Genomic DNA, 25,281 nt, shown 5'->3' on the forward strand with positions numbered 1-25,281 from the left:
TAAATAAATACTAACAGTAATATTTCGATAGACAATTCTTTACACCCAATCTACTTTTATTTGGAAATGGCTTGGAAAAACTACTTTTGGAACTCCTTATCAGCAGCAAAAAGAAGTGTTTGAAATATCTTGTGTGTGTCTGTGTATTTTACTACTCCCTAAGGTTAACCATTTTAAGTATTAAGTAATCTGCCTTGACTGTTCATCGAAAGTCGTGTAGGCTGTTAAGCAGTAGTTGATCATGGATACTTAAACTGAAATGTTATTGCCCCTTCCTAATTTTTCTTTTTCTTTTTAAACAGGTATTGAGTGTTGGTAGATATGAGAGTCCAGTGTTTAGAACTGTGTTGTGTGGCCGGGCGCAGTGGCTCACGCCTGTAATCCCAGCAGTTTGGGAGGCCGAGGTGGGTGGATCCCCTGAGGTCAGGAGTTGGAGACCAGCCTGACCAACATGGTGAGACCCCATCTCTACTAAAAATACAAAATTAGCCAGGGGTGGTGGTGTATGCCTGTAATCCCAGCTACTCGGGAGGCTGAGGCAGGAGAATCGCTTGAACCCAGGAGGCGGAGGTTGCAGTGAGTCAAGATCATGCCATTGCACTCCAGCCTGGGCAATGAGAGCAAAACTGTTTCAAAAAAAAAAGCTGTCGTGGATGATGGGATTGTTATTCATAGTGTAATGTTACATAAGACAGAGCACAGAGAATTGGGTCAAGAATTGGTGTAGTTACTCTTTGGGTTTGTTTCTCTTTAAACATTTCCTTTGATTTAGCTATAATGGTCTGTTTTTGTCATTTTAAGTGGATGGGAGAGGTGAGAGATGAGTACTTTCATATTTCTGAAATCCTGAGATTCAGGCAAAGTTGTTTTAATGATTGTTTTTATATTAGTGTTTATGTATTTAGAGAAACTTTTTGGAGTAAAGGACTTTACCTAATGAAGTTTTTTTCTTAATAATTGTAATTTAATAACTGCTAAACATGAGTTCTAGTGTCTTGATCTAAAACCAGTTTAATGCTGAATTGAGTTCCTGTGATGGGTTAGGCGGATAAACATACAGTGAAGCACCATTTATGTCTTAGAGGGCCTGTTGTTTTGATTTATTAAGTTTAATACACAGTACTTGGCCCTTGTTACACATTTACAATATGATTAGAAAGTCTTTTTTTTTTTTTTTTGAGACACAGTCTTGCTCTGTCGCCCAGGCTGGAGTGCAGTGGCATGGTCTCGGCTCACTGCAAGCTCCGCCTCCCGGGTTCACACCATTCTCCTGCCTCAGCCTCCGGAGTAGCTGGGACTACAGGCGCCTGCCACCATGCCTGGCTAATTTTTTGTGTTTTTAGTAGAGATGGGGTTTCACCGTGTTATCCAGGACGGTCTCGATCTCCCGACCTTGTGATCTGCCTGCCTCGGCCTCCCAAAGTACTGGGGACAGGCGTTAGCCACTGGGTCTGGCCTCTGCTTACCTTATCAAATAAAACAGTTTACAGTAACCTTACAATCAAAACACAGCATCATAGATGGAGACGCAAAGCCCGACGTTGTTATTACTGTTTTTTTATCAGCCGGTACAAGTATTCTAGTGATGGTACTGTGCTGCGTAGCTACCCTGAACACACTACTTTCTCACTGTGTTAAGGGTATGTCATATTTTTACTGTTAAGTACTTATGTGTCAATAAGTGTAAGGAAATGTTTGCCTATCAGTAGCATATAAATTCAGAGGCAGGAATGATGGTAATGCCAAACAACCACAGATATTCCACGTGGGTGGCTGAGATAATGACACTTTTGCTTTCTTACGGTTCACTGTACACAAACTTTGTGTAATGTAGAAAATAAATGTTTTGTAAAATTACCTTCAGGCTATGTGTATAAAAGATGTATATAATACGTAAATGAGTTTGCTGTTTCAACTTGGGTCCCATCCCCAAGATAACTTATTATGCAGATGCAAATATTCCAAAATATGAAAAATTCTGAATCACTTCTGATCCCAAGCATTTCAGATAAGGCATACTTAACCTGTAACTCAAGATGTATTTTACCCGTTTACCTGATCTAGATGCTATATTTTTGTTAGGTATATATTAGCTTTATATGTACAGGTGTCAGTGACTATAAGACCTGGCTTTAAATTTAACCTTTTCCTTAATATTGGATGGGCCACATATATTCTGTTGTATGTGTATATAAGGTAACACAAGTCCTTTTGTCTCCCCCAGTTCCTTTTGCATATGAGAAAACATAAGCCATTTTGTGCCTCTTGCATCTTAAGCCATAGTCTATTTTACTATGTGGTTTCCTATCTGGTTACTTTTGGGAGTACCAGATGGTCTCATAAAAACAGTGGGTTTTCCTGAAACTTTTGGATTAATATTGAACTTGTTTATCATCTTTTAGCTGTGCGGTCAGAGAAGAAACGCCTTAGGAAGCCAAGCAAGTGGCTTTTGGAATATACAGAAGAATATGATCCAATATTTACTCCTAAGAAAAAACAAAAGAAGGTACAGGAGCAGGTGCACAAGGTGTGTTGCAAAATTTCGGCAAACTTTCACTGGTCCTTAGGAAACTGCAATTTTATCTTCAGTGTCATACTTCAGCTTCATGAAACAGTAATTTCCTTAACTGGGATCTTGTTTTTTATTCTCAGCTTCTAGCACAGTACTTAGGATTTAGTGGTTATTCAGGAAATATATAAATGAGTCTACATATTATATTTCTTTATGTATATATTTTTCCCTCTTTGCTTTCAAAGAGTATTTAATGACTTAGGAATATTGTTATGATTTAATCTTAAGTAAAAATATGGGATATAAAGTGAAATATATATAATCTGACCCTAATTTCAAAAATAAATACATCTTATTTGTCTTATTTTTTAATTCAGTTGTTTTAAAATGAAGTGTTTAAAGTAGAGACATTTTGACATTCTACGCCTACATAGGTTAATATGTAGTTAAAAAATGGAACATTTTCCTTTATAATCAATTTAACAGACTTACATCTTATATAAGATCTGTTTATCTGACATCAACTGCCTTTCAGATTTCACCAGTTATCCCCTAACCTTTACCTTTGGATTATTCATACCAGGTCTCAGTCTAGGACTACTCATTGTAACTGGTTGTTATGGTTCTCAAATCCCTTTGAATTCAGAGCAATCTCTTTTTCCTGATCAAGATCATGTCTTTAAGAGAGTGACATGTAAAGTTATCTACTTCTCTATATTTGTGTAATTGCTTCCCCATAGGTGTCACTTAGATTTTCTCTATCTCCTGTTCTCTGTGAAGTGGAAGATAGAACCTATCAGTTTGATAGATTGAAGTTGAACATTTTTAGCTAGACTATACCAGAGATGATAATGTGTAACATATTGCATATGGAGGGTTAAAAAAAGGAATATTTTATTCCCATCAGCCATTCCCTGACAGTTTGTTTTTTCTTTTTTTAAAATGGAGACAGGGTCTTGCCCAAGCTGGAGTGCAGAGATACATGAACACGGTTCACTGCAGCCTTGACCTCCTGGGTTTAAGCAATCCTTCCATCTCAGCCTCCTGAGTAGTTGGGACCGCAGGTGCACACTACCACACCTGGCTAATTTTTAACAACAAGTTTTTTGTAGTGGCAATGTCCCACTGTGTTGCCCTGGCTGGTCTGGAATTCCTGGGCTCCAGTGATCTTTCTTCCTCAGCCTCCCAGAGTGTTGGGGTTACAGGTGTGAGCCACCACGCCCAGCTTCCCTGATGGTTTCTTGAAAATGCCAGTTGAAGATCTTTACCTATATTAATAATTTTATTAGAGGTTACAAAATGCAGACTTTCAGGTTTTATTATTTTCTCTATTTTTATTAAGTGATAGTCTCTTTCATTAACTGGACTCTATTATTGTCCTGAAATACTTGAAAGGCAGAATAAGTGCTTCTTTCTTTCCCATTAATTACCAATTGTAACATTAAGGAGTTCATTAGTAGTTGTTTTAATTGGAGACATTAGAGCAGTCTTTTCCCCTGCCTTTGAATTACTGTTGTGGACTTATCAATATTATAGCTTCAGTGTATCTCAGTCAACTTCATTGTTTTCTTTATTTAATTTTGGTTAAAATATATATATTTATATGTTATATATATGTTATATGTATATGTTATATATATTTATATATGTTATATGTATATGTTATATATATTTATATATGTTATATGTATATGTTATATATATTTGCATGTTATATATGTTATATATATAGATATGTTATATATATTTATATATGTTATATATAGTTATATATATTTGTATATATATGTTATATATATGCTATATATATATATAAATATATATATATAACATTTTATTATTTTATCCCTTTTTTTTTTTTTTTGGAGAGAGAGTCTCGCTCTGTTGCCCAGGCTGCAGTGCAGTGGCATGATCTCGGCTCACTGCAAGCTCCGTCTCCTGGGTTCACACTGTTCTCCTGCCTCAGCCTCCCAAGTAGCTGGGACTACAGGTGCCCACCACCATGCCTGGCTAATTTTTTGCATTTTTAGTAGAGATGGGGTCTCACCATGTTAGCCAGGATAGTCTCCATCTCCTGACCTCGTGATCCGCCCGCCTTGGCCTCCCATAGTGCTCGGATTATAGGCGTGAGCCACAGCGCTGGGCCTGTTTTATCCATTTTTAAGTGTACAGTTCAGTGGCATGAAGCACAGTTACATTGTTGTGCAACCATCTCCACCATCCATCTCAATAATTTTTTTCATCTTTCCAAACTAAAAGTCAATACCCATTAACCAATAACTCCCTTTTCTGCTCAGCCCCTGGCAATTGCCATTCTATGTTCTATCTTAAGAATTTTCTTATTCTGGATACCTCATATACTTGAAATCATATGATATTTGTTCTTTGTGTCTAAGTAATTTCCTTTAGCATACATAATGTCTTCAAGGTTCATCCACTTTTTGTAGCCTTTGTCAGAATTTCATTCCTTTTAAAGGGCGTTATTCTTTTTGACACTTAAATTGCAACAGTTTTGGCCTGTGGACTCTATTTTTATTTTTTGTTCTTAGGTAAGTTCCCGCTGTGAAGAGGAAAGCCTTCTAGCCTGAGGTCGATCTAGTGCTCAGAACAAGCAGGTGGACGAGAATTCTTTGATTTCAACCAAGGAAGAGCCTCCGGTTCTTGAAAGGGAGGTTCCGTTGGCCAAGCATGGTGGCTCAAGCTGGTAATCCCAGCACTTTGGGAGGCTGAGGCAGGTGGATCACGAGGTGAGGAGATTGAGACCATCCTGGCTAACATGGTGAAACCCCGTCTCTACTAAAAATACAAAAAATTAGCCGGGCGTGTTGGCGGGTGCCTGTAGTCCCAACTACCCGGGAGGCTGAGGCAGGAGAATGGCATGAACCTAGGAGACAGAGGTTGCAGTGAGCCGAGATCCTGCGACTGCACTCCAGCCTGGGTGACAGAGCGAGACTCCATCTCAAAAAAAAAAAGGAAGTTCCGTTTTTGGAAGGCCCCTTGGCTCAGTCAGAACTTGGAGGTGGACATGCTGAGTTGCCGCAGCTGACCTTGTCTGTACCTGTGGCTCCGGAAGTCTCTCCACGGCCTGCCCTTGAGTCTGAGGAATTGCTGGTTAAAATGCCAGGTAAGGTGGGGTTGGGGTCTCAGTATTTGAGCAGGTATGATTAGAGGAAGCAGGAGATTTTAGTATGTTTTGATGTAAAGCCAACATAGTATCTATATACAATAAACTACTCCCTTTTGTCCTGGGAAATACTTACAATGATGGCTAATTAGATATAGTTACTAACTATGAATTGTGGCACGCTATCAAGAAGACATATTTTTGATAACTATGCTCCTTGCTCCAGTGTTGCTCTTCATGATTGTTGATCAGCCACTGTGTAAATTACAACCAGGATAACAGGGCTTCAAGAGGGGCACCGCACATTAGTGGAATAAGCACTATGCTTCAAGTGCTGGCTCCACCAGTCCTTGTGTTACTTGGGAAGTTGTTTAGTCTCTGAACTTGTTTCCTCATCTATAAAATGGAGATCATAATGTATTAATGTATGATGTTGTATACCTGACCACATAGTAATTACCAGTTCATTCGAAGTTAATTACCAGTTACTTCTCACTTGATCATTCTTTATATATCACATGGGGAGAGTTGAATCTAAACACATTGTCTCTAATTCACCTTGTAACTATTGAATATTATAGGCAGTCAAGGAATGGGAAGAATCCTCTTTTCTGTACCCCTTTAAATTTTGGATGTAACTTTTTTACATTATCAACAGGAGCTTTTGATGTTGTTCCTTAAAGAAATGATTCCAATTGTGCTTAAACTAGTTGGGTATAATAAAAAAGATTTTTGAAAGAATAGTAAAGATAGTTGTTGTTTCAGTACCTATTATGTGCCAAACTCGATTTATTAAGTCAGCTCTTTTATATAATTCTTGAGTCATCCTATGAATTATCTTTTACCTATTGAATTTTATTTACTTAGGGGCAGAGCAGAAAGTGTAAGTTTGGTCCATTTATGACCATTATTCAAGCTCTTTTTCACTCCTTTTCTCCTTATTTTGTCCTCCCAAAAATCAGTTGTTATAAAGATAGTTCTGTCCCTTTGATTTCTCCCTTAGTTATTTTGTTATTTAAAGTCAACACACACATCCCTCACATTAGTTTGTGCTTGCATTGAGAACTATTTACTTGTTTTGTTTACTAATATTTTATAATCAAATTACCTTCCTGCCTCTTCCCATAAGATGATGGAGAAAACATCAAAAACATTGACATTCATTTTGTGTGGTATACAGATTTTTAAAAAATTAACTTGTGCCCAGTTTCTAAATCATTTAATGTAAAGATACATGCATTTCAGGACTTTATGAAAGTAAATGTCAAAGAAAACCAACTAAGAAACTTCTTGAATCCAAAGATTTAGACCCTGGATTTATGCCCAAGAAGGGGGACCTTGGCCTTTCTAAAAAGGTATGTTATTTTTGTAAGTTCTAAAAGAAATAAACTCAGGAAATGAGGAATTTTAAAAATGACATTTTGAGTAGTAGTTATAACATTGATGTACATACATATAGAAATTAGTGTGTGTGTCAGCAGGCATACATGATCTGAGATTTCCTACAGGAAAGGCTGTTTTGCAGTTGTGTGACCATGTATGTGTATAAACTGGTTTCAGGTGTCCTTTCCAAGTGAAAAAAATGTTTCAATGCTTTTAAGATTAAGTTTGTGTTTGTTATAATTTCTTTTCTGGGTTCAAATCCTCTTACCTGTTTTCTGCTAAACTACTCTCTCAAACATCACTAGTCTATTCTATCCTATTGCCATGTTGTCGTAGCCCTTTTTTTTTTTTTTTTTGAGACAGGGTCTGATTCTGTCACCCAGGCTGGAGTGCGATGGCATAATTTTGGCTCACTGTAATCTCTGCCTCCCAGGCTCCCCAGAGAATTTTTTGTATTTTTTTGGTAGAGACGGGGTATCAATTTTTTTGTGTGATTCATACTTTTTGTGTTTTATTCAAGAAATCTAGTGTGATGGCTCAAGCCTATCATCCCAGGACTCAGGGAACCTGAGGCGGTAGGATTGCTTAAGCTCAGGAGTTTGAGACAAGCCTGGGCAATAAAGGAGACGTTGTCTCTACACAACAAAAAAGAATGCCAAAAAACTCCAGGAAACGGGTGTGGTGTTGTGTGTCTGGTCCCAGCTACTCAGAAGGCTGAAGTGGTAGGATGTCTTGAGCCCTGGAGGTCAAGGCTGCAGTGAGCTATGAGTGCGCTATTGCACTCCACCCTGGGTGACAGAGCAAGACCCTGTCTCGATCAATCGATCAGTTAATGAAATCTCTGTGTACCCCATGGACACAAAGATGTTCTTCCTGTGTTTTCTTTTAGGAGCTTTTTGGTTCTGATTTCACATATAGATGTTTGTTCCATTTTGAATTTTTGAGACGGAGTTTTGTTCTCCCCCATGTTGATGTCCAGTTGTTTTACCACCATTTACCAAAAAATTCCTGATATTGGCTGGGCGCGGTGGTTCACACCTGTAAATCCCAACACTTTGGGAGGCCGAGTCAGGCAGATCACTTGAGGTCAGGAGTTGGAGACTAGCCTGGCCAACATGGTGAACCCCATCTCTACTAATAATACAAAAAATATATATATAGCTAGGTGTCGTGGTGTCTGCCTGTAATCTCAGCTACTCGGGAGGCTGAGACAGGAGAATTGCTGGAACCTGGGAGGCAGAGGTTGTAGTGAGCCGAGGTCACGCCGCTGCACTCCAGCCTAGGTGACAGAGCCAGACTCTCTCTCAAAAAAAAAAAAAAATTCCCTGATATTTATCCTCACCATCTCTCAGACTCCTAATCTCTTTTAAGTATTAATTATGCTTAATAACTCTTTGTCACTGTTGAATTTTTACTTTGGGGGAGAGGGGATTGCCATTAAATTTGGGATCAGAGCAAGAGAAAATCAGAATTATTGGTTATGGCTAGCACCAAACTCTGGAGAAAAGTGCCTTCTTGTCTGTTTGGGAGTCTGTCTTGCCATCTGACCTGGTCTACTTCATTGTTGAAGTCCTGGTTACCCTGAGGTATATTTTGTCATAAGGCTAAAGCCATGATTCAGTTCCATTTTAGTTTACCAGGCACACCACCACCCTGTCTGCAGGTGGATTAATCAGTAACAGAATGAGAGATGATCTGTTCTGGTAGTGCTTTAAGGGTACTCTGGCTGAATGTATATCCACACTAGACTATATATACACAGTAAGTCACTGGCATCTTAGTCACATCCTCTAAGAAGTTCTTTGGTCTTTTTCATTCTAAACAGAACAGTTTGATTTTTATTCATATGGTATGATTCTTGTGTGTGTGCATGGGTGTGGGTGTGTGTGTGTGTGTGTGCTGTTAATTTTTATTTTAATTTATAAAATTGATCAGAATAGAAATGAGAATATTTCCTGCATTATTCTCTGACTGTAGTTTGGGGAGCATTGTAATTATTTTGTTCCACAGTTTTTGGGTAACTGTTAAACAGTGAACTAATTTGTTATCTAAATAAAATGATTGGTATTTAAAAAAAAATACGGAAATGTATTTTGTGGATTTGTCTAGGAGTCTCGTTTTGTTGAATTGGATACCTAACATTTGCCCATTCATTTTACTTCACGTGGTTAGACTTCTGATATATACTGAACATGAGGAGAATTGCAGTCTTATGATTTATTAATATGATAAAATGAGCATTGAGAAATTCACAGCTGTATTTTATTTTGTTTTAGTCCCAAACATTAGGAGCTCTACAGCAAGAATGGCCTTTATTTTTTATTTATTGATTTATTTGAAATGGAGTTTTGCTCTTGTTGCCCAGGCTGGATGCAATGGCGCGATCTTGGCTCACCACAACCTCCGCCTCCCAGGTTCAAGCGATTCTCCTACCCCAGCCTCCCGAGTAGCTGGGATTACAGGGATGTGCCACCATGCCCGGCTAATTTTTTGTATTTTTAGTAAAGATGGGGTTTCTCCATGGTAGTCAGGCTGGTCTCGAACTCCCGACCTCAGGTGATCCACCCGCCTCACCCTCCCAACATGCTGGGATTACAGTCGTGAGCCACCATGCCCGGACAGAAGGGCCTTTATTGTATTGACTTTTTGTGACCACTAAATGTTGTTTTATAGTTATGATGAGGAATATTATCATTCTTGTAGGAAAAGACATTTGCTTGGGTTGAACTAATTCATACAAGTACAAGTATTAGTAGTGGGTGAATCAAATGTTTGGCCCTTGATTAGACTCCTGATGTTGAGTATTTGTTTTGAGTTTTAATGTTGCTTTAATTTGGATTAATCTGAAGTCATTTTAAGTTGGAATGCCATTCAGTATTTCAGAACTGTTTAATGTACAGTTCACCAAGTATACAGGTCTGTGTCAAATCTAATAGCTGTGAATACAATTGTAGGAAGATGGATTATTTTTCTTTTTTTTTTTTTTTTTTTTTTTTTTTTGAGACTTGCTCTGTCTCCCAGGCTGGAGCACAGTGGCGCAATCTTGGCTCAACGCAACCTCCGCTTCCTGGGTTCAAACAATTCTGCCTCAGCCTCCCGAGTAGCTGGGATTACAGGCGTGTGCCACTGCACTTAGCTAGTTTTTGTATTTTTAGTAGAAACGAGGTTTCACCATGTTGGCCATGGTTGGCCAAGCTGGATTCAAACTCCTGACCTCAGATGATCTGCCCCCTCTTGGCCTCCCAAAGTGCTGAGATTACAGGCATGAGCCACCATGCCTGGCCAGGAAGTTGGATTTTAAGTACAGGGTGGAGTGCAATAACATTGAACCTGTGGGTCTCTGGGTACATATCCCTTCTCTTTCTCTACTTCAGTCACAGAAAGCATTGTGTATCTGGTCTATATAGTCTATATGTTGGAAATCTCTGGCCAGTCTTTATTGTGGTGTTCACAGGTCTGTTGGAGTTTTTTTTTGTTGTTGTTGTTTTTTGTTTTTTTGAGATGGAGTCTCTCTCGTTGCCCAGGCTGGAGTGCAATGGTGTGATCTCGGCTCACTGCAACCTCCTCCCTCCGGGTTCAAGCAATTCTCCTGCCTCAGTCTCCCAAGTAGCTGGGATTACAGGCATGTGCCATCATTCCCAGTTAACTTTGTATTTTTAGTAGTGACGGGGTTTCTCCATGTTGGTCAGGCTGGTCTTGAACTCCCAACCTCAGGTGATCCACCCGCCTCAGCCTCCCAAAGTGCTAGGATTACAGATGTGAGCCACTGTGCCTGGTCTGTTGGAGCATTTTTAAATCTGCTTCCTTTTCCCCCTGAAGTTTCTGTTCAACCCCTTACTGTGGTCATGTTGATTTTTTTAATTGCTAAAAGAAGTCAAAAGTGTATATCCATGGCGGCTGATGATTCAGACTTTGGCATATAAGGTAACGGGTTTATTTTTTTCATTCCTCTGTAAATGGTGTTGTTTTCACTTATTTGTAGTGCTTATGAAGCTGGTCACCTGGAGAATGGACTAACTGAATCTTGTGCCACATCTTATTAAAAGATTTTGGTGAAGGTGAGTATTTTTGAGATTTAAAAAATGTAATACAGTAGTGAGTTTGAAGCACTTTGTCCGTTAACCACAAAAATTGTTTCATGTGTAAGCCAGACCAGTGAGGTACAAGTTTTCAAACTGGTTTGCCCAAAATCTGCTTCCTGAAACAGATAAAACATTCATAAATTGAACATCTACTCTACTAGGACTTTTAGTAGGAATGCTACCTGTAATCTCTTGAAAGCATTACAGAGAGTTCGGTTATTATCTATAGTATTCCTGTTTTTTAGAAGAAATGTGAAGATGAACAAGGTAGCAAGATCAGGGAACTAAATCCACATCTGACCAATTTCATGGTCATATTCCTGTCTTCTTATCCACCCCAGGTTTTCTCCATGCCACTCCTGTCTTCCACTCTTCATTTGTCTGCCAATGCCATTTATTGATTAGTGTCATTTTTGAAATATTATTCCAAATTTGAGCACACTGCAGCAGACATGGTGTGCTAGCAAAGAGTATCATGGGAAGATGATATTTCATATGACCTATGATTATTAAATTTTCTAACAAGTAAATCTAGCAATATGTTAGCTTATTTAGCCGTGTGGCAATTGTAATCCCATAGGTTGGTCAATTTGCTTGTAAGATTTAAAAATAGGCAGCTTTCAAAATAATATCAGGTCGATCGATCATGGTGGCCCACAACTGCAATGCCAGCGCTTTGGGAGGCTGAGATAAGAGGATTACTTGAGGCCAGGTGTTCTATCCAGAACAGGCTTGGCACTTAGTGAGACCCTGTCTCTATCTACAATTTAAAAAACATTAGCTAGGGATGGTGGTGTATGTCTGTAGTCACAGATGCTTGTTAAGCTGATGTGGGAGTATCCCTTGGGCCGGAGAGGTTGAGGCTACAGTGAGCTGTTGCTCACACCGGGCACTGTAGCCTGGGCAACAGTAAGAGGCAATGTCTCTTAAGATAATAGTAGTAATAATAATAACATCAGCTCTTTTCCTGTATTTTTATATTTCGTTTTTAAAATAAAACCTACAACATGAACTTTATCCATTATAAATTTTGTGGAAGTGTTCCAGCTTATGAGAATTTCAAACCTTTCTGTTGTGCTCATATTAAGTTGTCTTATAGTGTTAGGCTGTGAGCAGTTTTGATGGCAGAGCTTCTCCAACTCAATCAGGCAGTCAAAAAAAGAGCTCACTGAGGCAGTCTTCAAAACTCCAGCTTTCATATTGTTAACTAGCAGAAATATCCTAGAATGTTTAATGAAATATCTCTTAGATTCCTCTTTGTGTTTCTATAACACAGTTGAAATGTGTTTAATGGAAAGTGCGGGAGGGACTAGAAGAATTTCTTTTTTTTTTTTGGTTTGAGACAGAGTCTGGCTCTGTCGACCAGGCTGCAGTACAGTGGCGTGATCTTGGCTCACTGCAGCCTCCGCCTCCCGGGTTCAAGCGATTCTCCTGCCTCAGCATCCTGAGTAGCTGGGACTACTGGTGTACTCCACCACACCCGCCTAATTTGTTTTGTATTTTTAGTAGAGACAGGGTTTCACCATGTTGGCCAGGATGGTCTCGATCTCCTGACCTCGTGATCCGTCTGCCTCAGCCTCCCAAAGTGATGGGATTACAGGCGTGAGCCACTGTGCCTGGCCTGGTGTTTTAAAGAACTAACTTTTAACTTTGGTTCTTGGAAAAGACTAGTAATACTAGTTTTTTTTTTTTTTTTTTTTTTTTAAGGAAAAGGGTTTAGTCATAGGACTTTGATGACAATTCCTTTTTTTTTTGAGACAGAGTCTCACTCTGTTGCCCAGGTTAGAGTACAGTGGCACTATCTCAGCGCACTGCAACCTCCACCTCCCAGGTTCAAGCCATTCTTGTGCCTCAGCCTCCTAAGTGGTTGGAATTACAGGCGTGCACCACCACACCCAGATAATTTTTTATATTTTTAGTAGAGACAGGGTTTCACCATGTTGCCCAGGCTGGTCTTGAACTCCTGAGCTCGGGCAGTCCACCCACCTTGGCCTCCCAGAGTGCTGGGATTACAGCAGTGAGCCACTGAGCCCAGCAGATGACAATTCTTTATGAAGAAGAAATTGAGTAACCTGTTTAAGACACTCAAGAAAAGAAAATGTGAGTAAAGCATTTTTTGTTCTAGCAAAACCAACTTTTCAGATGAAAAACATGTAAACTTCTCAATGAGCTGTAACTTTGGAAGTATTGTTCTCATGAGCCCTTCCTTAGGAATGGAGTGGAGAAAGATCTTTGGACAACTGGATGACTGTAGATCAACCTGCAACTGATGATGGGCGTGAAACAGTTATTTGTTAAACCTAGACTGCATGAGTGTTAAGGGAGAGAGCATGGCATAGCTATGTGCTTAGATATTGTAGATTATGGTTATAACTGTTATGCAGTGTTTCTTCTGTTAATATCCTCCATCACAATTTTCACTTTTGTATTTTCATTTCTAGAGATTCCATTTGAGTCCTTTTTATATCTTCTGTTTCACTCTTTATAACATTCATGCTTTCCTTCTGTTAGCATAGGGAGCATTTCTGTAAGAGAGGTTTTAATGTCCTTGTCTGTGAATTCCTTAATCTCTGATCACTTCTAGATCCATCTCTGTTGATTGATTCTGTCATTTCTATTGATTGATTGCCCTAGTTATGGGAGCGTGGTTGTATGCCTGCTAATTTTTGATTGAATGCTAGACGTTAATTTTATGTTCTGTGCAGGATTTTGTTTTATTTTTTTAAAGAGCCTTAGTTTTGTTCTGCCATACATGAAAGTTACATGGGGTCAGTTTGATGTTTTCAAAGCTTGATTCTGAGGTTTGTTAGGGCTGATCCACACAGCCTTTACCCTTGGGCTCATTTATCCATATTACGAAGGCAATACTCTTCTCAGGACTCCACCTGATGCTTGGTGTATGAGAAGATCTTTCTGTCCTTCTTTGTGGAAACACAGGCTTTTCCAAGACTGTGCATCATGGTGATGCTGCTTATTACTTTCTAGTGCTTCTTTCCCCAGTATTCTGTAGTTTTCTTAACCTATGCTCAGAGCAGTACTCAGACAGATACTCAAGGGGCCCCTCGACTCATCTCTGGAGCTTGCTGTATTCTTGTCATTTGGCCTACGTATAGCTGATCTGTCTCCTGAGCTCAGCAAGTTCTTTGGGCTCTATTTGGATTCCCCTTTCCTGTGCTGCAGCCTGGAAGCTGCTTCTGGGCAGTGTTTTGCTTCTCTGAGGGATCCCAGCTCTGGGCTTTCTGTTGTCCAGTTTTTGGTAACAGCTTTTTGGTATATTCTGTCCCGTTTTCTAGTTGATTATAGCAAGGAAGTAATTTCTACAAAATTAATCCTTTATAGGTGGAGGAAGCACAGGCCTTCCCAATCTGTTTTTAATCAAATCCATTGAGTTTTAAATTTTATTATTGTATTTTTCTATTCCAGAATTTCCATTTTTAAAAAATATCAACTTTATTGAGGTATAATTATATTAAACACATCCCTTTAAAATGTTTAGTTTGAAATGTTTGACAGTTTCTTTAACTGCCACTTTAGGTACTTTTTTCTAGTTGAAACTTCTGTGTTGGAATTGTTAATATGATCTTTTTTTTTTTTTTTTTTTGAGAAGGAGTCTTGCTCTGTTGCTCAGGCTGAAGTGCAGTGGCACAATCTTGGCTCACTGCAACCTCCACCTCCTGGGTTCAAGTAATTCTCCTGCCTCAGCCTCCTGAGTAGCTGAGACTGCAGGTGCCTGCTACCACACCTGGCTATTTTTTGTATTTTTAGTAGAGATGGGGTTTCACCAGATTGGCCAGGCTGGTCTTGAACTCCTGACCTCATGATTCGCCTGCCTTGGCCTCCCAAAGTGCTGGGATTGCAAGCGTGAACCGTGCCTGGCTGTTAATAGGATCTTTTAATTGCTTGACCCTATTAAAGGTAGTTATTTTAAAAGTGTATTTATAAACCTCGTCCAACCCCATAGATTCCTTAGCTGCCTCTCTGTGTCCCTCTTGGTTGACTCATGCCTGTGAGCTGCCCTTCGGCTCCAGTCTCCGCTGTGATGTCACACAAGAGAGTTGGAGTATGGCTTCCTGACTGCCTACAAGGAGTCAGTGACACAGCCTGGAAGGTGTGGCGAGTGTGGGTGTGAATTCCCTGTGGTATGAACATTCACCACTTTACAAGGAGACATGAGGGAACTGAGTGTTTTTATTCCTCCCTTTTTCTTTCCTCCTTGGACTATTTTATGGTGTAGTTTCTTCTTGCAAACCTTCTGGAAAAGCTACATATGCCTAGTGAATGTGCTGGCTGAACAGTTGGTTGTATTTGCAGCTCATTGAGAAGAGGGGGCACTAACATAGGGGTCAGCACATTTTTTCTGTAAAGCACCAGCTAGTAAATGTTTATGTGGACCATACGTGCTCTTTTATAACAACTCACCTTGGCCATTGTCCTGTGAGAAGCCGCCAAACGTGTGTGTGGCTATATTCCAGGAAAACTTTGTGGATTCCAGAATTTGAATGTCATATAATTTTCATGTGTTGACATATGATTTTTTTTTTTTTCCTGAGAGGGAGTCTTGCTCTGTTGCCAAGGCTGGAGTGCAGTGGCGCGATCTTGGCTCACTGCAACCTCCACCTCCTGGGTTTAAGCAATTCTCCTGCCTCAGACTCCGGAGTAGCTGGGATTACAGGCATGTATCCATGTCCGGCTAATTTTTTTTTTGTATTTTTAGTAGAGACGGGGTTTCACCATGTTGGCTGGGCTGGTCTTGAACTCCTGACCTCATGATCCAGCCATCTCGGCCTCCCAAAGTCTGAGATTACAAGTGTGAGCCACTGTGCTTGGCTGACATACGATTCTTTTGAGTATGTTTCAACCATTGAAAAATATAAAATCACTCTTTTTTAATATATATTTTTCTTTTTTTAGGAAATTAAAGGAAATAAGAATGGCTCCTACATAGAGTAGGCTAAAATCACGCTTAGCTGACTGTGAAGTCATATACCACATACCATTGCTTCATTGATCTTGTCTTGCTTTCCCACTTCCCTCACCCCATTGCCCCGAGCTGGCATCTGCTGAGCAGAGTGTCAACACTTCAGTTCATTCCTCAGGCTATTCTTGCGTGACAGAAGTCTTTATATTTCTGTTTTCAGGATCCACTTTTGGTCTGTCCTATTGACTTCTATTTTTTTTCGTTTTACAATGATGCGGTCTTGTATCTTTGTCATTATTATTTTTGCCTGACTTCCAGATATTGTATATGCAATATTGTAGCAATAAATCGAGGAGCAATATCTTCCTCCAGAGAGGATGTTCTAGGCAATCCTAGGTCACTGCAGTCCTGCTGGAAATTGAGAGAATGCGGAACTGGGCTGGTTTTCTGTGAAGGCTGGTCTACTTCTAACTCGCCCATATTTCTGGTGTGTGGCCCTTTGAGGTTCCAGCTCAGAGCATGGGGTCTTCCAGGCCTCTTTCTCTTGTATGAGGGCCCTGGGAGTCTCTCAGAAGCTCCGTTTTGCTTCTCAGTCTCATCCCTGCTTGCTTAGGTTGTCTGGGCCTCTTTCTTCCTCTCGTGGGTCTTAGGCTATAGGAAGACGTCACTCCCTTGCTGCTTCTCAGATGTCTTCAAATCGACGTACTTAATGTTCCTGTCTGACCTTTCTAATTGTTCCAGGAATCTGTTCTTAACATTTTTTCATATGTTGTCCTGTGTTCAGTAGGTGTTTAGTATTTTTCTGTAGATTTCAGAAAAAAAGCCATATACCTCTACTCATCTGCAAATATTTGAAGATATTACTTTTCTGTCAAATTGTAAGGACATGAAAAAGAAACATTTTCTAACCTATACATTAATCAGATATTCATTTGTTATATTATTCAGTTTTGGATTTTACTGCCTGACTCTATTGTTCTGAAGGCACTTTAATAAATGCCTTAACGGGCCGGATGCGGTGGCTTACGCCTGTAATCCCAGCACTTTGGGAGGCCAAGGCGGGCAGATCACGAGATCAAGAGATCAAGACCATCCTGGCTAACACGGTGAAACCCCAACTCTACTAAAAATACACAAAAAATTAGCCAGGCCTGGTGGCGGGTGCCTGTAGTCCCAGCTACTTGGGAGGCTGAGGCAGGAGAATGGCATGAACCCAGGAGGTGGAGCTTGCAGTGAGCCAAGATGGCACCACTGCACTCCAGCCTGGGCGACAGAGCGAGACTCCGTCTCAAAAAAAAAAAAAAAAAAAAAAATGCCTTAACGGTTTGCTTGCCTAGTCCTGATTGGTATTAAAGTATTGGTGGCCTACATATGGGAGCATGAAGGCTTGCCCTGGCTGCCGTGCTGCAGGTGTGGGTGCGTGTTATGGTGTTGGTAGGAAGCGAATAAGCCTTGGAGTTGGGCCTCTTCCCAAATCCCACCTCTCACAGCCTCAGTGTTGTGTGGCCTTTGGTCAAGTCATTGAACCTCTGAGCTTCAGTTTACTAACTTACAAAAAGTGAGCCTGTTACTGCCTCTTTTGCTGGGGTCTTTTGATGATGAAAGTGCCTTTACTTGGCATGTCATTTCAGAGGTGTGAGATAGGAATGTGAGATTGGAAAAAATTGGAAAAGAGTTCTCAGCCCAAATAACCTAATTAGAAGCATCTGGGATCTGAACCAAAAAAGTCAAAAGTTGAAAACCTACTGGGCACGTTTAGGTAAGTCAGCTACTAATAAAAAGCTAATTGGAGACAGTTGTAGAAATAAATACTCTCATTTTACAAATGGAAAGTCTCATTCTTTTTTTTCTTTTTCTTTCTTTCTTTCTTTTTTTTTTTTTTTTAATGAATAGGGTCTCTGTCACCCAGGTTGGAGTGCTGTGGTGTGATCAGAGTCAAACACCTGGGTGCAGGTGACCCTCCTGCTGTAGACTCCCCAGTAGCTGGGATTATAGGCGTGTGCCATGTACTTGGCTAATTTTTATATTTCTGTAGAGACACGGTCTTACCATGTTGCCCAGGCTGCTCTTGAACTCTTGGACTCAAGCAGTTCTTCTGCCTTGGCCTCCCAAATCTCTGGGATTACGGCGTGAGCCACCACACCCTGCCTGTAGTCCCTGTTCTTATCAGTGCCATGGCTGTCTTCCAGTTGTTCCCAGGCTGCTGCTTCCTCAGTCAGGATCCTGTACTGTGTGTCATCTGGAGAGCTCTTCTCCTGGGCTTCACTTTTGCTTGTTCACAGTCTAACTCTCTGGAGACTTCCTCCAGTGAGGCTTGCTTTATTGCCTTAGTAATGTTCCACCTTTAAGGTGCCCAAATTGTTTTTTGAATGGTGCTTACCATTTATTTTGGTCATCAGTTCCTAGGAGGCTTCCATAGTGCTTGTCCCTCCAGGAGTCCAGTCTCCACCTTCCAAAAAAGAATTCCTTGTCACTCAGAAGGACAAGGTCTGGCCTATCCTCTTCCTTCCCAGGTAATAATTGAAAGGTGGTGGTAATTATTCTTGTTTCCATGTAAACTGGGCTTCCTCCTTGGCTTAGTCTTTAAATGTTTCATCTTTTGGCTTTTTTTTTTTAAATGGTACCTCTGTAACACCAATGTTTCTCAATCTAGGCTGTACCGCAGAACACTGGTGTGTGGATCCCAGCCAGTCTGGGGCGATCTCAGAGTGCTTTCAGGGCTGGGCAGGGGTCTCCCCTCTCTGCTTGGGTGTTGGCATCTTCTCCAGGACATCACCTACAGTCCATTTGTTGACTACTCCCAGATTTGAGTCTCTAGCCCTGAACACTCTGCTAAGATCTGGATCTATATTTACTGAGGGTTGGTGGAGTGGGGAGGAGCTCCATGTTTATGTTCAGTAGTTAGTGCAAATCTTAGTGGTTAAAACAGAACTAATTCTCATTCCTCTTCTGTTCCCTCCCTTATTTTCCCTTTCACATTTGATTTAACTGATGTGATTTGAAATAGTTTCTTTTTAAGTCAGGGTCTCACTCTGTTGCCCAGGCTGGAATGCAGTGGCACCATCACGGCTCACTGCAGCCTTAACCTCCCCAGGCTCAGGTGATCCTCCCACCTCAGTCCCCTGAGTAGTGAGACTACAGGTGCATACCACCACGCCTGGTTAATTTTTGTATTTTTTGTAGAGACTGGGTTTCACCATGTTGCTCCGGCTGGTCTCGAACTCTGGGGCTCAAGCAGTCTGCCCACCTTGGCCTCCCAAAGTGCTGGGATTACAGATGTGAGCCACCGTGCCCTGCCTGAAATAATCTTAAAGACTGTACCTCCCTGTCTTGACTTCGACTCTCATCCTTTCTTTTTTGGACCCTTGGTAATAGCCTTTTTTGTTTTGTTTGAGATGCTGTCTCACTGTGTCACCCAGGCTGGAGTGCAGTGATGGGATCTCTGCTCACTGCAATGTCCGCCTCCCAAGTTCAAGCAATTCCCTTGCCTCAGCCTCCCACGTAGCTGGGACTATAGGCGCATGCCACCACACTCAGCTAATTTTTTGTATTTTTAGTAGAGATGGGGTTTTGTCGTGTTAGCTAGGATGGTCTTGATCTCCTGACCTCATGATCCGTCCGCTTCGGACTCCCAAAGTGCTGGGATTACAGGTGTCAGCCACCGCGCCCAGCCAGTAATAGCTTCTTAATTCATCTTCTCTGTTTCTGTTTTCTGAAACACTTTAAGACGCAGATCAAGTGTCATATTCCCTTGAGTGCCTAAAGATAGTCTGTAACTCCTGCAGCACGGCCCACATGGGGCTGTGAGTTCTGGCCACTGTTAGCCTCTTATCATGTGCACTGTGGTAGGGTTTGGACTGAACCCCAGTGCACGTATTCACTGCCCTCCTCTGAATGAGTAGAAGAGTCAAACCTTTCCATTCACTGGTTAAACTTCAGGGGCCCTGAATGCTTTCGGCTTCCTTTTTAATTTTATTTTTTATATTATTTTTATTTTTTAAATTTAAATTAAAAAATTTTTTTGATAGGGTCTTGCTCTATTGCCCAGGCTGGAGTACAGTGGAGTGATCTCAACTCATTGCAGCCTCTACCTCCTGATCTCAAGCAATTCTCCCACCTCAGCCTTCCAAGTAGCTGGGAGTACACGTGCGCCACCACCCCTGGCTAATTTTTTGTATTTTTGGTAGAGATGGGGTTTTGCCATGTTGCCAGGGCTGGTCTTGTACTCCTGAGCTCAAACAGTTCACCTGCCTTGGCCTCCCAAGTGCTGGGATTACAGGTGTGAGCCACCATGCCCAGCCTTCTGGCTAATTTTACAATTTTTTTGTAGAGACAGGGTCTTGCTATGTTGCCTAGATTGGTTTTGAACTCCTGGGCACAAGTGATTCTCTTGCCTCAGTCTTCCAAGGTGCTGGGATTAGAGATGTGAGTCACTATACCTGGCCAGGGCTCACTTTTTAGGAAGGAGTTTACCTCTCCCCCACCAGCTGATATTTTTACCAAAAGTCATATGTTTTGGTTTCAAGTATGTTTATGGCAGTTATCCTGTTAGTGATGTGAACAGAAAAAATAAGAGTGCTGAGAGAAAGCTGTTCTTTCTACAAAAACTGAAGGATGCTGGCTTGCTTGCTGTCGCTACAGAACAAGTTACCAACCACAAATTTGGCAGCTTGTAACAACAAGCATTTACACTCTCACAGTTTCTGTGGGTCAGGAGTCTGGCCATAGCTTAGTTCTGTCCTCTACTTCAGGTTTCACAGACTGTAGTCAAGATGTTGGCTAGGGCACACTGTCACCTGGAGCTCAGGTCCTCGTTGGTAGAATTGGATCCATTGTGGTTGTGGGACTGAAACCCTGGGCCCTTGGAGGCTGCCCCTCCCTACAGGCAGTTCATTGGCTGCATGCTTCTTCAAATTGGAGACCACCTCTTCAGGACGGTGCAGGGGGATGGAAAAAGGGAGAGGCAAATGGAAATCAAAGAAAAGCATAGTGGTTATATCAGACCAAATAGATTTCAAGACCAAAACTATAAAAGGAGACCAAAAAAGTCATTATGTAATGATAAAGGGGCCAATTCAGCAAGAGGCTGTAACTATTATAAATATATGTGTATATGCACTCAACACTAGATCACCCAGATACATAAAACAAATATTACAGCTAAAGAGAGAGATAGGCCTTAATACATTAATAGACGGAGGCTTCAACACTCCACTTTCAGCATTGGACAGATCATCCAGACAAAATTAACAAAGAAACATCAAACTTAATCTGCACTGTAGACCAAATGGATTTAATAGATATTTCTAGAACGTTTCATCTGATGGCTGCAGAATGTACATTGTTCTCTTTAGCACATGGATCATCCTCGAGGTTAGACCATATGTTAGGCCACAAAATAAGTCATTAAAAATTCAAACCTTGATACTAAAAGCAGACAAAGACACATCAAAGAAAGAATACTACAGGCCAGTGTCTCTGATGAATATTGATGTAAATATCCTCAACAAAATACTAGCAAACCAAATTCAGCAATACATTAGAAAGATCATTTATCGTGACCAAGTGGGGTTTATCCCTGGGGTACAAGGATGGTTCAGCATATGCAAATTAATCGGTGTGATACATCGTGTCAACAGAAGGATAAAAACCATGTGATTATTTCAATTGATGCTGAAAAGGCATTTGATAAAATTCAGCATCCTTTCATGATAAAACCTCTTAAAACTGGTTATGGAAGAAACATATCTCAACATAATAAAAGCCATATATGACAGACGCACAGCTAGTATCATACTGAATGGTGAAAAACTGAAAGCCTTTCCTCTAAGATCTGGAACATGACAAGGATGCTCAGTGTGGCCACCGTTATTCAACATAGTACTGGAAGTTCTTGCTAGAGCAGTCAGACAAGAGAAAGAAATAAAAGGCCTTCACATTGGAAAGGAGGAAGTCAAATTATCCTTGTTTGCAGATGATATGATCTTATATTTGGAAAAACCTAAAGACTCCAGAAGAAAATGATTAGATCTGATAAATTCAGTACAGTTGCAGTATACAAAATCAACATAAAAAATCAGTAGCATTTCTATGTGCCAACAGTAAACAATATGAAAAAGAAATTAGAAAAGTAATCCCATTTACGGTAGCCACACATGAAATTAAATGCCTAGGAAGTAACCAAAGAAGATCATTACAAAGATCTCTGTAATGAAAACTCTAAAACGCTGATGAAAGACATTAAAGAGGACACAAAAAATGGAAAAATATTTCATCTTCATGGATTGGAAGAACCAATATTGTTAAAATGTCCATACTACCCAAAGCAATCTACCAATTCAGTGCAATCCCTAGTGAAATACCAATGACATTCTTCACAGAAACAGAAAAAAAAAAATCCTAAAATTCATGTTGAACCACAAAAAACCCATAATAGCCGAAGCTCTCTTAATTAAAAAGAAACAAACTGGAGGAATCAGATTACCTTAATTCAAATTATACTACAGAGCTATAGTAACCAAAACAGCATAGTACTAGCATAAAAACAAACACATAGACCAACGGAACAGAATAGAGAATCCAGAAACAAATCCGCACACCTACGGTGAACTCATTTTTAACAAAGGTACCAAGAACATACACTGGGGAAAAGACAGACTCTTCAATAAATGGTGCTGGGAAAACTTGATATTCATATGCAGAAGAATGAAGGTAGATTCCTGTCTTTTGCCATATATAAGTTAAAAAAATTATGTTAAGTATCTTCTCTGATCACAATGGACTATAACTAAAAATCAATAGCAAGGAATTTTGGAAACTCCACCAACACATGGGAATTAAACAATATGCTCCTGAATGACCAACAGGTCAGTGAAGAAATTAAGAATGAAATTAAACAATTTCTTGAAACAAATGGCAATGGCAATACAGCATACGAAACCTGTAGGATATAGTGAAAGCAGTACTAAGAGGAAAATGAAAAAAGTAGAAAAACTTCAAATAAATAACCTAATGATACATCTTAAAGAACTAGAAAAGAAGGAGCTAACCAAACCCATAATTAGAAGGACAGAAATAATAAAGATCAGAGCAGAAATAAAATGGAGTTGAAATGAAGAAAATAATACAAAAGATCAGTGAAATGAAAAGTTGGTTTTTCTAAAAGATAAATGAAATTGACAAGCCTTCAGGCAGGCTAAGAGAAAAAGAAGACCCAAATAAATCAGAGGTGAAAAAGTAGGTATTACAACTGATATTGCAGAAATTCAAAGGGTCATTAGAGGCTGTGAACAGCTATATGTCAATAACTTGGAAAACCTGGAAGAAATGCATAAGTTTGCAGGCTGGGCGCGGTGGCTCATGCCTGTAATCACAGCACTTTGGGAGGCTGCGGCGGGTGGATCACTTGAGGTCAGGAGTTCGAGACCAGTCTGGCCGACATGGTGAAACTCCATCTCTACTAAAAATACAAAAATTAACCAGGCATGGTGTTGCATGCCTGTAATTCCAGCCACTTGGAAGGCTGAGGCACGAGAATCACTTGAGCCTGAGAGATGGAGTTTGCAGTGAGCTGAGATCATGTTACTGCACTCCAGCCTGGGTGACAGAGTGAGACTGTGTCTAAAAAAAAAAAAAAAGAAAAAAAGAAATGGATAATTTCACAGGCACATCCAGCCTTCCAAGTTTGAACCATGAAGAAATCCAGAACCTGAACGTAACAGTAACAGGTAGTGAGATTGAAACTGTAATAATAAAGTCTTCCAGCAAAGAAAAGCCCGGGACCCAATAACTTCACTGCTGAATTTTACCAAACATTGAAAGAAGAACTATTACCAATCCTAGTGAAACTATTCTGAAAAATAGAGGAGGAGGGAATACTTCCAAACGTATTCTAAAAGGCCAGTATTACCCTGATATCAAAACCAGACAAAAACATAATCAAAAAAAAGAAAACAGGCCAGTATCCCAGATGAACATTGATGCAGAAATACCCAAGAAAATACCTGCAAACCGAATTCAACAACACATTAAAAGATCATTCATCATGACCAAAGTGGGGTTTATCCCAGGGATGCCAGGATGTTTCACCATATCCAAATCAATCAGTTTGATACATCATATCAGTAGAATGAAGGATAAAAAACCATATGATCATTTAAATTCATGCTGAAAAGGCATTTGATAAAATTCAACATCCTTTCATGATAAAAACTCGAAAAAAACTGGTTATAGAAGGAACACACCTCAACGCAATAAAAGTCATATACAACTGACGCACAGCTAGTATCATACTGAAAGGTGAAAAACTGAAAGCCTTTCCTCTAAGATCCATAACAAGACAAGGATGCCCACTGTCACCACTATTATTCAGTATAATACTGGAAGCCCTTGCTAGAGGAGTCAGATAAGAGACAGAAAGGCCGGGTGCAGTGGCTCACACCTGTAATCCCAGCCCTTTGGGAGGCTGAGGTGAGTGAATCACTTGAGGTCAGGAGTTTGAGACCAGACTGGCCAACATGGTGATATGCTATCTCTACTAAAAATATAAAAATTAGCTAGGCGTGGTGGCGGGTGTCTGTTGTCCCAGCTACTTGGGAGGCTGAGGCAGGGAAATCACTTGAACCCCGGAGGTGGAGATTGCAGTGAGCTGAGATTGTGCCGCTATATTCCAGACTGGGCTACAGAGCAAGACTCCATCTCAGAAAAAAAAAAAAAAAAAAAAAAAAAAGAAGAAATAAAGGGCATCCAAATTGGAAATGAACAAGCCAAGTTATTCTTGTTTGCAGATGATTGTTATAATTGGAAAAACCTAAAAACTCCACTAAAAAATGATTAGAACTGATAAATTCAGTAAAATTGCAGGATACTAAATTAACATACTAAAATCAGTAGCATTTCTCTCTCTCTCTTTTTTTTTTTTTTTGAGATGGAGTCTCACTCTGTGGCCCAGGCTGGAAAGCAATGGCGCAGTCTCGGCTCACTGCAACCTCTGCCTCTTGGGTTCAAGCGATCCTCCTGCCTTAGCCGCCTGAGTAGCTGGGATTACAGGCGCCTGCCATCAGGCCTGGCTAATTTTTGTATTTTTAGTAGAGACGGTTTCACCACATTGGCCAGGCTGCTCTTGAACTCCTGACCTCAGGTGATCTGCCTGCCTCGGCCTCCCAAAGTGCTGGGATTACAGGTATGAGCCACTCTGCCTGGCCAAATCAGTAGCATTTCTATATGTCGACAGTGAACAATATGAAAAATAAATCAAGAAAAA

General features: G+C 40.4%; 1 protein-coding gene across 1 annotated transcript in view; it reads left to right on the forward strand.

Annotated features, from left to right (window-relative positions):
• Positions 1 to 309: 309 nt before the first annotated feature.
• The window catches only part of LOC112131786 (E3 ubiquitin-protein ligase HERC2-like), a 38,338-nt gene continuing 13,366 nt past the window's right edge, over positions 310 to 25,281 (forward strand). Inside the window, exons 1-5 of the mRNA XM_063716510.1 lie at positions 310 to 454; positions 2,403 to 2,527; positions 5,062 to 5,259; positions 6,882 to 6,991; positions 11,002 to 11,077. The gene's annotated coding sequence lies outside the window, so the exon portion shown is untranslated. The remainder of the gene's footprint in view (positions 455 to 2,402; positions 2,528 to 5,061; positions 5,260 to 6,881; positions 6,992 to 11,001; positions 11,078 to 25,281) is intronic.

The sequence above is a fragment of the Pongo abelii genome, chromosome 16 (genome assembly GCF_028885655.2).
Source record: "Pongo abelii isolate AG06213 chromosome 16, NHGRI_mPonAbe1-v2.0_pri, whole genome shotgun sequence".
NCBI lineage: Eukaryota > Metazoa > Chordata > Mammalia > Primates > Hominidae > Pongo > Pongo abelii.